We start from the raw sequence: 15829 nt of genomic DNA on the forward strand, positions 1-15829 counted from the left end.
ACTAGCATGTCAGGTATGTGGGTATGGGCACCACTAAGGAACTGGCAGTGTTTGTACAGGGAGAATAGACACCTCTGAGGGACTAGCAGTGTAATACAGAAGTTATGGTCACCTCTAAGGAACTGGCAGTGTTGATATAAGGAGAATGGACACCTCTAGGGGACTGGCTTTGTAAGTACAGCTGGTATGGGCATCTTTGAGGGACTGGCAGTGCAAGTTCAGGGATTATGGGCACTTTTCAATGACTTGCATATGCATTACAGGAAGAATGGATACCTCTCACTGGCAGTGCAGCTACAGAGGTTATAGGCACTTCGCAGGGACTGCCAATGAAGGTACAAGATGGTATGTGCACTTTTCAGGGGCCGGCAATGCAGGTATAGGGGGTATGGACACTTCTCAGGGACTGGCAGTTCAGGTACAGGCGGTATGGGCACTTCTCAGGGACTGGCAGTGCGGGTATAAAGGGTATGGACACTTCTTAGGGACTGGCAGTCCAGGTATAAGGGGTATGGACACTTCTCAGGGACTGGCAGTGCAGGTACAGGGGGTATGGACACTTCTCAGGGACTGGCAGTGCAGGTACATGAGGTATGGACACTTCTCAGGGACTGGCAGTTCAGGTATAAGGGGTATGGACACATCTCAGGGACTGGCAGTGCAAGTGCAGGAGGTATGGACACTTCTCAGGGACTGGCAGTGTAGGTACAGGAGGTATGGGCACTTCTCGGGACTGGCAGTGTAGGCACAGGAGGCATGGGCACTTTTCAGGGACTGGCAGTGCAGGTACAGGAGGCATGGGCACTTCTCAGGGATTGTCAGTGCAGGTACAGGAGGTATGAGCACTTCTCAGGGACTGGCAGTGCAGGTACAGGAGGCATGGGCACTTCTCAGGGACTGGCAGTGCAGGTACAGGAGGTATGGGCACTTCTCATGGACTGGCAGTGCAGGCACAGGAGGTATGGGCACTTCTCAGGGGCTGGCAGTGCAGGTATAGGAGGTAAGGACACGTCTCAGGGAAAGGCAGTGCAGGTACAGGAGGTAAGGACACTTCTCAGGGACTGGCAGTGTAGGTACAGGAGGTATGGGCACGTCTCAGGGACTGGCAGTGCAGGTACAGGAGGCATGGGCACTTCTCAGAGACTGGCAGTGTAGGTACAGGAGGCATGGGCACTTCTCATGGACTGGCAGTGCAGGTACAGGAGGCACAGGCACTTCTCATGGACTGGCAGTGCAGGTACGGGAGGTATGGGCACTTCTCATGGACTGGCAGTGCAGGTACAAGAGGTATGGGCACTTCTTGGAGACTGGCAGTGCAGGCACAGGGAGTATGGACACTTCTCAGGGACTGGCAGTGTAGGTACAGGGGGGGTATGAACACTTCTCAGGGACTGGCAGTGCAGGTGGCATGGGCACTTCTCGGGGACTGGCATTGCAGGGACAGGAGGTATGGGCACTTCTCAAGGGCTGGCAGTGCAGGTACAGGAGGTATGGGCACTTCTCGAGGGCTGGTAGTGTCGGTACAGGGAGTATGGGCACTGCTCAGGGACTGGCATTGCAGGTACAGGAGGTCTGGACACGTCTGATGGACTAACTGTACATGTTGCCAGTGTCTCAGCTCTCAGCTGCCCCCTCCACCATCACAGAGGAGAATTTAGAAACATCTGGGACATTCCACGTCACTGCCCTGAGCTCTGCGCTGATTGGCCGATCTGTAGGGCAGTCGCTATTGGCTGAGCGGAAGGATGCGTCAAGCGCCACGTCTGCAGCAGCCGCAGATTGAAGTGTGAGCCAGAAGAGCGGCGGAGGGAGATCCGTCACCGGGGCTGTAATACGGCCAGTTATTCGGGAGAGAGGCGGGAGTGGAGCCGGTGAGTTCGGGCTGAGGGGGCACCGAGGGGCACGGCCTGGGAGGGCTTATGGAGGCGCACAGGTAGCAGTATGGACTGTATGGTGTACGCACAGGGACTGTGCCATGGTCTAGTGCCAAAAGATGCTCAGTAGGGACTATGAGCTGTTCTGTCAGCGACTTGGTGATAAACTGAGGCTTGCTGATTCGCTGATAGGGACTGGTTGGACCACTGCCAGATGATGTACTGTAGGGATCAGTATTGGGACTTTGTGATGAGCTCTTCCAAATGGATGAGACCTATGTGACTGTGTCATGGACTGCTGCAAGCAGATGCACTTGCTATGGACTTCAGATGAACTATGGGGGTCTTTGGGGTGAAGTGTGTGAAGAAGGGACTGTGACAATGACCATTCCCAGCACAGTGCTAACATGTACTGGTATGGTGGTAGTATAGGGAACAGTAGGGAATGTGCTCAACCATAGCTGATAGGGACTGTGCGCTGGACTGGCCCCCTTAGTGACATTTGATGATATGTGTTCTAATCTATAGGATGGAAGGCAGTGTATGAAGGACTGGTCTAGGTGTGTGAAGTCACATAACTGGGGTAAACCTATGTACAGTATGATGGCCACTGCAAGCAGATTCACCAACGTGTGTGATGGACCGTCCATTCTCTACTTGGAAGGACTGGAATGGGGGTCCTAGGAAACCCGTTTTAGGTCCGCAGATTGTTAGAAATTCTACTTATGTGATGGGGCTTTGAGCAACATATTTTGTGTAGGCAAAATGAAAGCTGAGGGTCCCAGATAAGGGTTCTTCTAACTTCAGACCACACCTGTATGAGCCGCACAGCGATATCTGTAGGGACTGTCAGGACAGTCCCAGGGTGGGTAGCTGCTGGAGTAGTGTGGAACAACCTACCTCAACCAGTGTTCTTCCAGAGGTTACTAGGGATTACTTGAGCAATTTCCCTCCCTCTCTCTGATAATTAACCACTGACACCAACTAACTTTGTCACTATCTGTAGGGAGGTCCTTCTCCCTCTGATCACCAATGAAGGAACGTTCTTCTGTTCTTCTCGCTAACAACTAGTGTAAGGAGCTACCTCCCACATTGACCTTCCACGTAAGTGGCTCCTTCTCCCGTTGACCGCCAGCGTAAGTGGCTCCTTCTCCCGTTGACTGCAAATTTAGGGATCATTCTTTTCACTGACCATTAGTATAAGTAGGGAGGTATGTCTTTTTTTTTTTATTGACCACCGATTTTTGTAGGGAGGCCCTTCTCCCACCTGCCAATGTAAGGAGTAGGCCACTGATCACCAACGTAAGGAGGTCCTTCTCACATTGACTGCCAGTGCAAAGTGGTCCGAGTGAGAAGGACCTCCATACTGCTAATGTGGGGTCCTTCTCAAGCTGACCACTAATCTGATGGGCACTTTTCTACTGGCCACCATTGTAAGGGGGGACACTCTTCCACTGACCATTTGTGTAAGTGGGCCATATGCCATAAACCCCCAATGTGAGGGAATACTACAATTTTCACTATCTGTGTTACTTTCCTGGCCAATATTGGGCCTTGTGCACACCGGACATTATTCTAACTCTCCTAAACTCCTTTCCTTCTAGCAGCAGCATTTTGGCAGAAATATAAATGCTTGATGCTTGAAAACCCATGTAATGTGCTTGGGCATTTAATTCATTTCAGTGGCCAGAATAATTTATTCTGGCCACTGAAATTAATTAAATGCCCAAGCACTAAACACACCTAGCGTTAATGCATGTTTAGGCGCATAAGTACTTGGGCTTTAATTTATTTCATCGGCCAGAATGATCATTAATTTTGGCCGTTGAAATTAATGCTCAATTGCTAAATGTGCATTTAGACACATTTACACACGCCAAGCATTTTTTTTCTTCCAAAACTCTGATGTTTCTGGATGCCCTGGTTGTAGGTTTTTTTTTCCCCTGTCTCTAAACGCCTATGTATACATAGGTTAACATGCAGGGCCTTTAGAGGCAGGAGAAAAAAAAAAAAAAGATACCCAAACAAGCCACATTAAAAATGTCAAGTGTGCAGGAGGCCTTAATAATACGTTGGCCTGTTCTGTTCTTTTTTTATAAATATTAGCTGTCCTGAACGTTAATTCTAGGGTTCCTCTGTGTTGAAAAGGATGAGAGAGGTCGGTGTAGAGGCAATATCAGAAGCTCTAACGGGTTACTGTGGGAAGTGACAGTATTATAGACTACGTAGTGGACCAGTACTATTTTTTTGCTTGTTCCTCCCATCTAGGAGGGCTGCTAAATTTAGAAACTGACCGTTTATTTATTTTTTTTGATTCTCACTAATCGGTTGCAGTGGGGCCCAAAATAAAGAAATTCCTTAAACTTTTTGACTTTTCAGCAGAAACTTAATTTTTTTTTGTAGAGTGTGTGTGTGTGTGTGTGTGTGTGTGTGTGTGTTTTTTTTTTTGAGGAGTGGGGGCAGGTTTATTATATATGTGATAGACTTATCCCAGTGTGGTGACAATAAGGGCCTATTTGATGGGGCAACAGTGGTGACCGTAGAAGCTACTTTAGTAAGTGAGTGATGGACTGGTCCTAATGTTTTAGCTGTGTTATGATCTGGCCCTAGTTCAAGAAACAGTGGTGACTAGAAGACCCAGTTCTGACGGATATTAGCTTTGTGTTTTTTACCTTTCCAAGTAGTGACTGTAATATAATATATTAAAGAACTGCAGTCTGCTCACACAATTTTGTAATAAAAAACATCTTTGCCATTCTGAAGCTTCCCTACAACCACTTTGCACATTATTTTATATATACTGTGATTCTGTACTTCCCAAATATGCTGCAGAAATCTCCCTCCACGAAGTCTGGCTGCTACCATTTTAACCGTGGGCAGCTGAAGCTGCTGCCTGTTCACTTCCTGGATTTACACAGACACACACCTCCAGCTCTGCAGCTCTCATTGGTCCTCTTATGACTCATCCCTCCTCCCTTTCTGGCAAACTTTCACAAAAGTGAGAGGGAGAGAGCAGTGCATGATGTCATAAGCCTAGGCGAATGACCAGACAAGAAACAGGAAGTGGGATGTATAAGATATTTACTGGCAGAAACAAAATGTTTTACTATCTAAACTTAAAACAAGGGCAGAAGATTTAATAGATGGAAAGTTAAAAAAATGACTGAAGGTCCGCTTTAAGATAAAGTTTCATGAAGAACGGTCCATAGTGGTGCTTTGGGCCCCATATAGTTGGCAGATGTGAATAATCACAGTTGTGACTGGTTCCAGTGACCAGCATGGTGACTTTGTGATGAACTTGCTCCATTATTTTATTTATTACAGGTATTTATGACGGCAACAATTTTTGAATTGTTCTACACATTGTACAATTACATTGGTCCCTGCCCCCAAGGATCTTACAGTCTAAGTCACAAACAAAAGATTTCCCAGCACGCTTGCCAGCCTGCAAACCATTAAACATTGACCTAACAGTTTACGTTAAAAAAAGAGGGTTTTGTTTGCACACATTTTGCAAATATATGCATAAGCTGCAGTGTCCATGCCAAGGGACCTCCTGTATATACACTAAAGTATTAACTCAAAATTTACAGAGCCTCCATAGTAGGTGCACATATAAGACTGGATAGATTAACCACTTCACGCAAATCGCTGTACCCATACGTCGCTACTTTGACGCTAAATACCGGGAACGGCGTGCGTTTCTCTTTAGGATAAAAGTTGTGTCCTCTGTGGATTCGCCGCAAGATTACTTTTATCGGTGGTGGGAGAGGTGCCCACTCCCCTCCTTCTGTACTCCGGTTGTCTCCGCCACTTACCGGACCTGCTGGTATACCTGGCTGCCGACTGAGAGGAAAAAGGCCCCTGCTCGGCTGCATGGCATGGGAGGGTGGAAGTGACGTCAATGTTACTTCTGCCCATAGCTCTTAAAGGAGAATAATTTTTATTTTATTTTTCAATTTATTTTTTATTGCATTTTAGTGTAAATATGAGATCTGAGGTATTTTTGACCCAGATCTCATATTTAAGAGGTCCTGTCATGCTTTTTTTTTTTTTTTTTTTTTTTTTTTTCTATTACAAGGGATGTTTACATTCCTTGTTATAGGAATAAAAGTGACCCAAATTATTTTTTTTTTTAAAAAGACTGTGTCGGATTTAAAAGTAATATAAATAAGATTTATTTATTTTTAAAGTGCACTAGACCTCCTTTGTAACTCAAATCTGGTAACCTGTAGACGTTTTTAAGCATCACCTATGGAGATTTTTGGGCGGTAAAATGCAGCTATTTTTAGCGGCGTTTTACTGCCGGATTTGCGGCACATTTCGGCCGCTAGTGGGGTGCTTTTACCCCCCACTAGCGGCTGAGAAAGGGTTAAAACCGCCGGGAATATGCCGCAATAGCGGCGTTTTGCCGGTGGTAGTACAGCGCTGCCCCATTGATTTCAATGGGGAGCAGTGGTCAACACACCGCTCCTTCACCGCTCCAAAGAAGCTGCTGGCAGGACTTTTCCCTGACTTCTTGCCAGCGCACCGCTGTAGTGTGAAAGCCCTCTGGGCTTTCACACTACAGACAATGGTGCAGCTATTTTAGGGCGGATTGCAAGCGCTATTTCTAACACTATAGCGCCTGCAAAACGCCCTAGTCTGAAAGGGGTCTAAAGGTTTGTCACAATTTTGAAGAAGGATATTTTGGGTATCAATTTTACTTGGCATAAAATTTATCTTTCACACTATAAAAAAAATGGGCTAACTTTACTGTTGCCTTATTTTTTTATTCAAAAAAGTGTATTTTTACCAAAAATGCGCTTGTAAGACCGCTGCGCAAATACGGTGTGACTGAAAGTATTGCAACGACCGCCATTTTATTCTCTAGGGTGTTAGAAAAAAATATATACAATGTTTGGGGGTTTTAATAATTTTCTAGCAAAAACAACTGATTTAAACTTGTAAACGACAAGTGTAAAAAAGAGGCTTGATCCTTAAGTGGTTGAGGGCAGGTATGCCTGGCGGGAGCCCACCCCTCCTTTAAAGGCACGGTGGTGCACATGAAGCCCAACAAAGTCATCCAGTGTGTCCCTTAATCGAATTCAGCCAACTGTACAAAAAAAAGCATCAACCACCCCAACCTATTGCTGGCCTTTGCAGCAAAGTGCACATGGAAGGGTGATAAACATAACAGACAAACATTTTCCCAGCACACTAACCAGCCAACCTGCAAAACAACCAAATTGTTTTTGTCAAACAGGTTTGTTTGCACACACTTGTAAATATATGCATAAACAACAGTGCCCATGCCAAGGGACCTCTGCATGTACTGCGGTCCTAAGATCCCTGTCACACTGGGATGTTTTTCAGGCTAAAAATGGCGCCTGTAAGGCACCTGAAAAACGCCTCCCCTGCAGTCCCAGTGTGAAAGCCAGAGTGCTTTCACACTGGGCTGCTGTGTTGGCAGGATGCTAAAAAATTTCCTGCAAGCAGCATCTTTGGGGCGGTGAAGGAGTGGTACACTGCTCCCCCCCATTGAAATGAATGGACACCGCTGCCAAAACGCCTCGACAGTGGCGCTACACAGGTGCATTAAACCTTCTATTCAGCCATTAGCAGGGGTTAAAAGCGCCCGCGCTAGCGGCTAAATAGTGATGCTAAAATTACTGTAAAGCGCTGCTAAAACTAGCGCCGTTTTACTGTCAGCACCCACCTGCCCCAGTGTGAAGGGGCTCTAAATTTCCAGAGCTACCATAGTAGGAGCACATATAAGAATGGATAGATTAAGGGGCAGGTATGCCTGGAGGGAGCCCATCCCTCCTTAAATGCAGTCTATGGTTTCATCTCATTTGTGCACACAGACCTATTTGCGTCAATTTGCAAATTAGCCAATTAACCTACCAGCATGTCTTTAGCGTGTGAAAGGAAAACCTGAATACCCAGAGGAAACCTATGTATTTACTGGGAGAACATGCAAATTCCATGCAGGTAGTGTCCTGATTGGGATTTAAATGGAGAACCCCAGTGAAGGGGTTAAAACCTTCCCTCCCATCTCACCTATTTAAAACCCTGACTCCTTCCCCTGAGAGTTCTGCAATTCAGACCCTTCACCCAGTACTGCAAGGCATAAGAACATCTAAGTCGCCATGCTGCCAGTGTGTTTAGTCATAGAGACCATGCAAAGGAGTTATCTTCACTATGTGGCTGGCTATTACTAGTGGACATCAACACATACTTCGTAATGGAAAAACTCAGACAGAAATACCAATAGTGACAAAGGATGGCTATCTGGATACTTGGTGACTTGTTTCAATAGAGGTCGCTACAAAGCCTAGAGAGTTTGTGATGGACTCTAATGTTGATATGTAAGAAAATTAAATTATTTAGGAAGGAGTTATATCGGGATCCTCCGGTAGTCCAAGATGTAGAGCTTGTATGAATTATAGGGCAAGTCTTTACAATCTGGTTCATTGGTCTTTAAATTGGTTTTGGAAAGTAGTGTACAGTCTGGATGACAAGCTTCATGAAACTTATCACTGATAAGTATTATTATTATTATTATTATTATTATTATTATTATTATACAGGATTTATATAGTGCCGACAGTTTACGCAGCGCTTTACAACATTAGGGTAGACATTACAATTCAAGAGAGGGGGAATCAGAGGGCCCTGCTCATTAGAGCTTACAATCTAGGAGGGATATACTGGATAGACCTATGTGAACCCCAGGATAAGCAATCAGTCTAAATCTTGGTGTGCTTTGTGTATACTGTATATGGCACATCTGTGCAGTATGTAATCCATTGTGAAACTTTTATCTCTGTGCAGGAGCTTCCTGTAATAAAGACCGGTCACTGCTGCTCTTTCCTTGTGCTGGGTGACTGGTCTTGTTTCCGCCCCCTCATGTCGTTTTCTGCTGAAAGCTGTAGTGGGTGGAGCCTGCTGGGCCCCTCCCACAGCTCTGCTCTGTTTACTGCCTATGTTCAGCATAGTGAAGTTGTCACAGCTGCTTTATTAAGGTGATAGCTGAATTTGAATCAAACAATGTGGATTTATGTTCTTTGTGGCAATTGAGGTGTGTGTGTGTGTGTGTGTGTGTATAATATATATATTGCTTTTTATATGTACAGCTTTAAAGCTGATCTCTGGGCAGAATTGAATTTCTGCCCATATGTAGCCCATACATTACCTTCTTATCCTGTGCCTTGTGATCATTGCTTATCTGCTGTATTGCTCAGGAATCAACTCTCAATGCCCCCTCCCCCCTCCCCCTGTGTAGTCTCATGTACTCCCCTGTGTCTCATTATTTGCACTCACATAATCGCCACAGTATGATCCTAACTGTGGGGGTGTCTAATAAAATGACACTTTTTCTTCCTGCCTCTGTTAGCTGGACCCATCTATGCCTAATTTTATAAGGCTGTGTGCGGTTGTGACAGGAAAGGAGAACTGCCCCAGACACCTCCCACAGAACCACCCAGTATTACAGCTACAAACCCAAAGACTGATGGGATCTGTAGTTGGGCACATGCAGATCTGCTTGAAGCAATGCGCAGTGGCGCACAGTATCCTCCCACTCCTCCAAGATATAGCATTACATCAAAGCCCAACTTATGTCACAGGTAGTTTTAAAACTTTTTAATGAATTCTGATATTTTATGATAAAAACAAAAAATGCCTGAAATTTAAAGCAGGGTTCCACCCTAAAGTGGAACTTCCGCTGATCGGAACCCTCCCCCCCTCCGGTGTCACAATTGGCACCTTTCAGGGGGGAGGGGGTGGAGATACCTGTCAAAGACAGGTATTTACACCCACTTCCGGGCATAGACTCCCATGGGAGTCTGTCATTTCCTGCCCTGCCGTGCTGTCTGCTGGGACACACGGGTCCCAGTGACAGCGCGGAGATTTCCTATTGCGCGACGCTACTCGCCCATGCGCAGTAGGGAACCGGGAAGTGAAGCCGATTCGCTTCACTTCCTGATTCCCTCGCCTAGAATGGTGACGGCAGCAGCCGAGAGCCGAGCGATCGATCGGCCTCGGCTGCCGGCATCGCTGGACCCCGGGACAGGTGAGTGGCCATTTATTAAAAGTCAGCAGCTGTAGTATTTATAGTTGCTGGCTTTTAATATTTTTTTTTTTTAGGTGGAATCCCTCTTAATGAAATTATATTGGCTGAAAAGACGTTGGGTCGAGAAATGATTGGGGGCTTGGTTACTGGTATCTTGGAGATGGGCTTTAAAGCAGAACCCTTTGCCCCCTTCCTGATGGGCCATTTTTTTGCGATACAGCATTGCGTTACTTTAACTGAAACCTGACAATTGCGTGGGCATGCGACACTGTACCCAAACAAAATGTATGTCTCTCTTTTTTTTTTCTTTTTTCTTCTTTTTATTTTTGCTTGTAGCGCAAAAAAAAAAAATCATTTTTTACTTTCTGCTATTAAAAACATCCAGTAAAATGTGTATTCTGCTACATATTTTTGATTAAAAAAAACCAAAAAACTATGGGAACATTTAATCAGCGCTGTCCGGACATGCCTCCTGATTGGCTGAGACACAGCAGTGGTGCCATTGGCTCCTGTGGCTGTCAATGTAAGTCAGCCAATCAGGGGAGAGAGGGGGCTGGACTGGGTCGGGGCTCCGTGTCTGAATAGACACACAAAGTTGTGACTTGGCTCTAGTGCCTCCATAGGAAGCTGTTGACTGGGGGTACTCGACAGGACGGAAGGGCCAGGATCAGCAAAGAGGGACCTGAGAAGAGGAGGATCCAGGCTGCTCTGTGCTAAACCAACTGCACAGAGGAGGTAAGTATAACATGTTTGTTATTTAAAAAAAAGATACTTTACAATCACTTTCATTTTTTTAGGAAATCGCCTTGAAAACCTCCCCCTAGCATTTCTGGCTTTGGCCATCTTGAGTAAGGGCAAATAATTCATGTAGCATTTACTTCCTGGAATCCATCTGCCCTTAGCGCAGGCAGGCATGCAGAAGAGTATTCTTAAGTGGAGAAAATTCCTCTCCTTTCCTCCTCCTGAAGGCTCCTGGGATGTATGACTTTCTAAGGAGCAAGGCCCTCTGATTCCTATTGTAATGTAACTGTTCTGGTTGCCCTAATGTAAAGTGATGCACTATCCTAGATTGTAAACTCTAACAAGCAGGGCCCTCTGATTCCCCCCTGTATTGAATTGTATTGTAATTGTACTGTCTGCCCTAATGTTGAAAAGCACTGTGTAAACTGTCGGTGCTATATAAATCCTGTATAATAATAATAATAATAATAATAATAATAATATATAAATTCTGTATAATAATGACATTTGCCTAGACAAGAAACCAGGAAGTAACCTGAAGAAATAAAAATAAAAAAATGTAAAAAAAGTTTAAAGTACATACTTTCTTATCTATTTACTAATGCTAGCTGCATAAGACTTAAAGCGGGGTTCCACCCTAAAGTGGAACCTCCGCTGATCGGAACCCTCCCCCCCCCCCCCCCCCTCCGGTGTCACAATTGGCACCTTACAGGGGGTAGGGGGGTGGAGATACCTGTCAAAGACAGGTATTTACACCGACTTCCGGACATAGACTCCCGTGGGAGTCTACGCCATTTCCTGTCCTGCCGCGCTGTCTGCTGGGACACACACGGTTCTCAGAGACAGCGCGGAGAATTCCTATTGCGCTGCGCGACTCGCGCATGCGCAGTAGGGAACCGGGAAGTGAAGCCGATTCGCTTCACTTCCTGATTCCCTCACCTAGAATGGTGACTGCAGCAGCCGAGAGCCGATCGATCGGCCTCGGCTGCCGGCATCGCTGGAACCCGGGACAGGTGAGTATCCATTTTATTAAAAGTCAGCAGCTGTAGTATTTATAGCTGCTGGCTTTTAATATTTTTTTTTTTTAGGTGGAATCCCTCTTTAAAAATGAATACATTGTTGATTGGGATAGTGGAGTTCCACATTGAGCTCCCTCGCAGGTGCGGGGTCTTTGGCTCTCATGATTGGCTGGCGCATGATGATGTAACTCTGGCGCATGCATAAGGAAGTTATTAATTTCTGCACAGCGGCATGCTGGGAATGTTCTCTGAGCTGTACATGCACAGCTCAGAGTACATTATAAGGAGGACTGGGAACAGACAGGTAGGTTGTTTTCTTACAGAACAGACATCGCATGTCTCTTCTCCAAAAAAGAGTCTGCTTGTTTGCAGTTTTCATTTTTCCCTTTAATTCCACTCCTAAAGAGATGCTGCTTGTGCTTATTTAGGTGTGTCTAAGTGCCATCCGGGATGGCTGCTTTCTGTATTATACTTTTTTTGTATATGGCTAGATTCCCTTTAATAAGTGTCATCCTCGGTTACTTGCGAGCATTTGTCATGATCCAAACTCCATCCACCATGCTAGGCTTTGTAGAGGAGCTATTTCTGGATCTCGGAGGGAGGGGAATGTTCCTGCCACATGTATAGTGTGTGTGTGTGTGTGTTTAGGTAGAGGTAAATAGTTCCTCATCTCTGGGGATGACATGAAAGTGTTGCTGTAAAGCGTGGCAGAGCTTCCAGCCAGTCAGGGATCAGGTTTAAGTCTCTGCCACGTCACTGGATAGAAGAAAAGCCTCCCTGTGCTGGTGAGCTGGGCCGCCTCCCTTTCTACAGACCTTTTGTTCAGCCGATGGCTTAAAAACATGATATTATCAGAACTCAGTGCTGGAAGCTGAGTGTAAACTTTGTCTGCTACTGTCTCACTTGTTAGAATTATGATTTGCACAATAGCACGGCAGCATTCCCATTGTCGCTGGATTGGAGCTTGCTCTGAGATATTACAGATAGGAGTTATTTTTAGTTGGTGGAAAGCTTTAGAACTACTAGAGACAATTTGAATTTGTTATACTGCTTTTTATTTTGCAGTATTTTTATTGTACTTTTAGCTTACTTCTAGTGCAGTTTTAGGGCTCACTCACATGGGTCATACAGGCTTTGCATTGGGAGCCGCGCACACGTCAAACCTGGATGTGTGGGTGAGTCCATAAAGTTCTCTTGTATAGACTGCCTGCACACAGCTACATGCTAGTAGAAGAAGATAAACAAATGGCCCTTCACACTATTCAGGGGGCTCTGCGCCTGCGTGGATGAGCCCTTAGTGCTCAATTACACTGTTGCGTTCCAGTGCATTAAATCATGTGTTGTGGTCCCCATAATAAAGGTTGTGTCTGTTTACCTGTCAGCAGTGCATTTTTAAAAGAGCGTGTCCAATCTTAGAAATATATATATATATATATATATATATATATATATATATATATATATATATATATATATATATATATATATATATATATATATATATATACACATACACACACACACACAAAGTATTTATCAGTTTAGGCCAACATGTATTTTTTATATTATATTTTTTTAATATCCCAATAAGCAAATATTGATTGGTTTGCGCAAAAGTTACAGCATCTTTGCATTGGGAGGCCCTAGGGTTCATATCAGCACAATACCTTTAAAGCGGTTCTGCACCTTTAAAAAAAAATATTAAAAGCCAGCAGCTACAAATATTGCAGCTGCTGACTTTTAATAAATTCACACTTACCTGTCCCAGGGTCCAGCGATGTCGGCAGCAGAGAGACGAGCGATTGCTCGTCTCTCTGCTGCCCCCGCCGCCATCCTCTGTCAGGGAATCGGGAAGTGAAGCATTGCGGCTTCACTGCCCGGTTCCCTACTGCGCATGCGTGAGTCACGCTGCGCGTCTATGCTGGTCGCCGCTGTGTCCTGGGATCTGTGTGTGTTTCCCAGAACACAACGGGGGGGGGGGGGGGGCGTCTGCGGGGGTCTTGTCCCGGAAGTGGGTGCAGATACCTGGATTATCCAGGTAACTGCACCCCCCTCCCTCCTGAAAGGTGCTGATTGTGGCACCGGAGGGGGGGAGGGATCGGATGAGCAGAACTTCCACTTCAGGGTGGAGGACCGCTTTAATATTGTTTATTAATGCAGGACGATGCACCTGTCTAATGCTACAAAAATATACCTCTGTGTGTGTATATGCACAGATCTAAAAAAAAAAAAGCCCTAATAGTTTTCTAATTTCCCTGTGTCCCTGCTGCACAGGATTCTATCACCAGGAGAATTCCCCCCCCCCCCCCCCCCCCCTCTTGGTGACCCATTGTCACTAGGACTGAAAATGAGAGGAAATTTAAATTTTTGAGTTGCCACCAGAAGAATTGATTGGAACTTTTCCAATGATGGCACTTGTTCTGGTGACACCTGTCTGCGAGGGGATTTACCCTACTAAGGGGAGATATCATCTTACTTCCTGCTGTGTCTACAGGAAATGAAGTGAAATCTCTTGAATGGGACTCAAGTGGCAGACAGATTTTAACTATTCCCTTTGCTATCCAAAGTGGTATGCTATACAAAATAAGGGGGGTGGGGCGGGGTCGCTGGTGTATCATTGGCTTATAGATAAAGGAAATGGGCATGCATTGCTTTTGACTTTTAAAAATGCTAATTGCCTCGCAGTTTCTGATATCGCCATTTTTCGAGTCATTGACTCAGAAGCACACATAGTTGGCAGTCAGAGTGAATTTATACTTTCGAATCAATACATTTGTTTTGGGTCGGGGCTTATTTGCACCATGCCCACTAAGCTGCATAGATCAGGTCTTGACTTCATAGTTTCATAGTTAGTAAGGTTGAATAAAGACACCAGTCCATCCAGTTCAACCTGAGTGAGTGTCTACAATTGTCCCTATCCCTGTACATTGCACACTCGCATCAGTCCCTACTCTCAAAGAGCCCACAATCCAAGGTCCCCATTCATATACTAGGGCCAATTTTGGACAGAAGCCAATTAACCTACCTGCATGTCTTCGGATTGGTGTAATCCACGCCTCCCACACTTTTGTTAACCTTTTTGTTTAATGTGAGGATTTCATAGCAGCTTGGAATGAAGTGACTAGCAAATTTTTATTTTTCAAATATCTATTGTGATGTCATGCCATTTGGGCACAGTTAAGAGGCTTGAAACAAGAGCTTTTAGAATTGCCACTAGAGGTGCTAGAGTCCTATCCTGATATTTCTAAACTGGTTACAACTGTTTACTCACATTTCTAGTCGGCTGGGAGCAGCTTGCAACTTTCAACTTGCTCAGCAGAGGTGGGGACTGTTGATCCCTGGGCTGACTGAGATGGGATGGGATGGGATGAGGCCATGCAGGTCTGTTTTCAGGATCTTACTGGTTCTAATGATCAATTTATACAATTTAAGCACTTCCGGACCGCACATATACGGCGGTCCGGCTGCGTAAAACAGCGTACCTGTAAGTAGTTTCGTGCATGAGATACTGTGGGCCTGCTGCACACCGGGGGAGCGCGTGGATCGAGTCCGCTGGATGCTCACGATCATGGTACAGAGAGGCAGAACAGGGATCTGCCTCTGTAAACAAGGTGGATTCCAATTCTGACGGGGGACACCATGGAGATCGCTGTTCCTGATCACTAGGAACAGCAGATCTCTCCCAGTGAGCCCATCCCCCACACAGAACACACCCAGGGAACACGGTTAACTCTGTGATCGCCCCATAGTGTTAATATGTTCCCTGCCAGTGTCATTTAAATATTGATCTTTGCATTTTTTTTAAAAATTTTAGGACTGATCACTGTATTTGTGTCACTGGTCCCCAAAAGTGTCACTTGCAGTCAGATTTTGTCTGCCGCAAAAAATTGCAGATCGCCGCCATTACCAATAAAAAAAAAAAAAGTCCCTAAATCTATCCCCTATTTTGTAGACGCTGTAACTTTTGCACAAACCAACTTATTGAGATTTTATTTTTTTTTACCCCAAAAATATGTAGAATACTTGTTTGCCTAAATTGATAAATGAATTTTTGAGAGAGAGAGAGAGAGAGAGAGAGAGAGATTAAACTGCAGAGGTGATCAAATACCACCAAAAGAGCGCTCTTTGTGGGGGGAAAA

General features: G+C 45.2%; 1 protein-coding gene across 1 annotated transcript in view; it reads left to right on the forward strand.

The window, feature by feature from the left end:
- Positions 1-1725: 1725 nt before the first annotated feature.
- The window catches only part of TMEM263 (transmembrane protein 263), a 41030-nt gene continuing 26926 nt past the window's right edge, over positions 1726-15829 (forward strand). The window contains exon 1 of the mRNA XM_077468467.1: positions 1726-1871. The gene's annotated coding sequence lies outside the window, so the exon portion shown is untranslated. The remainder of the gene's footprint in view (positions 1872-15829) is intronic.

The sequence above is a fragment of the Lithobates pipiens genome, unplaced genomic scaffold (assembly GCF_037356315.1).
Source record: "Lithobates pipiens isolate NorthernLeopardFrog02 unplaced genomic scaffold, aLitPip1_a1.2 Scaffold_8, whole genome shotgun sequence".
In the NCBI taxonomy this organism is placed as follows: domain Eukaryota; kingdom Metazoa; phylum Chordata; class Amphibia; order Anura; family Ranidae; genus Lithobates; species Lithobates pipiens.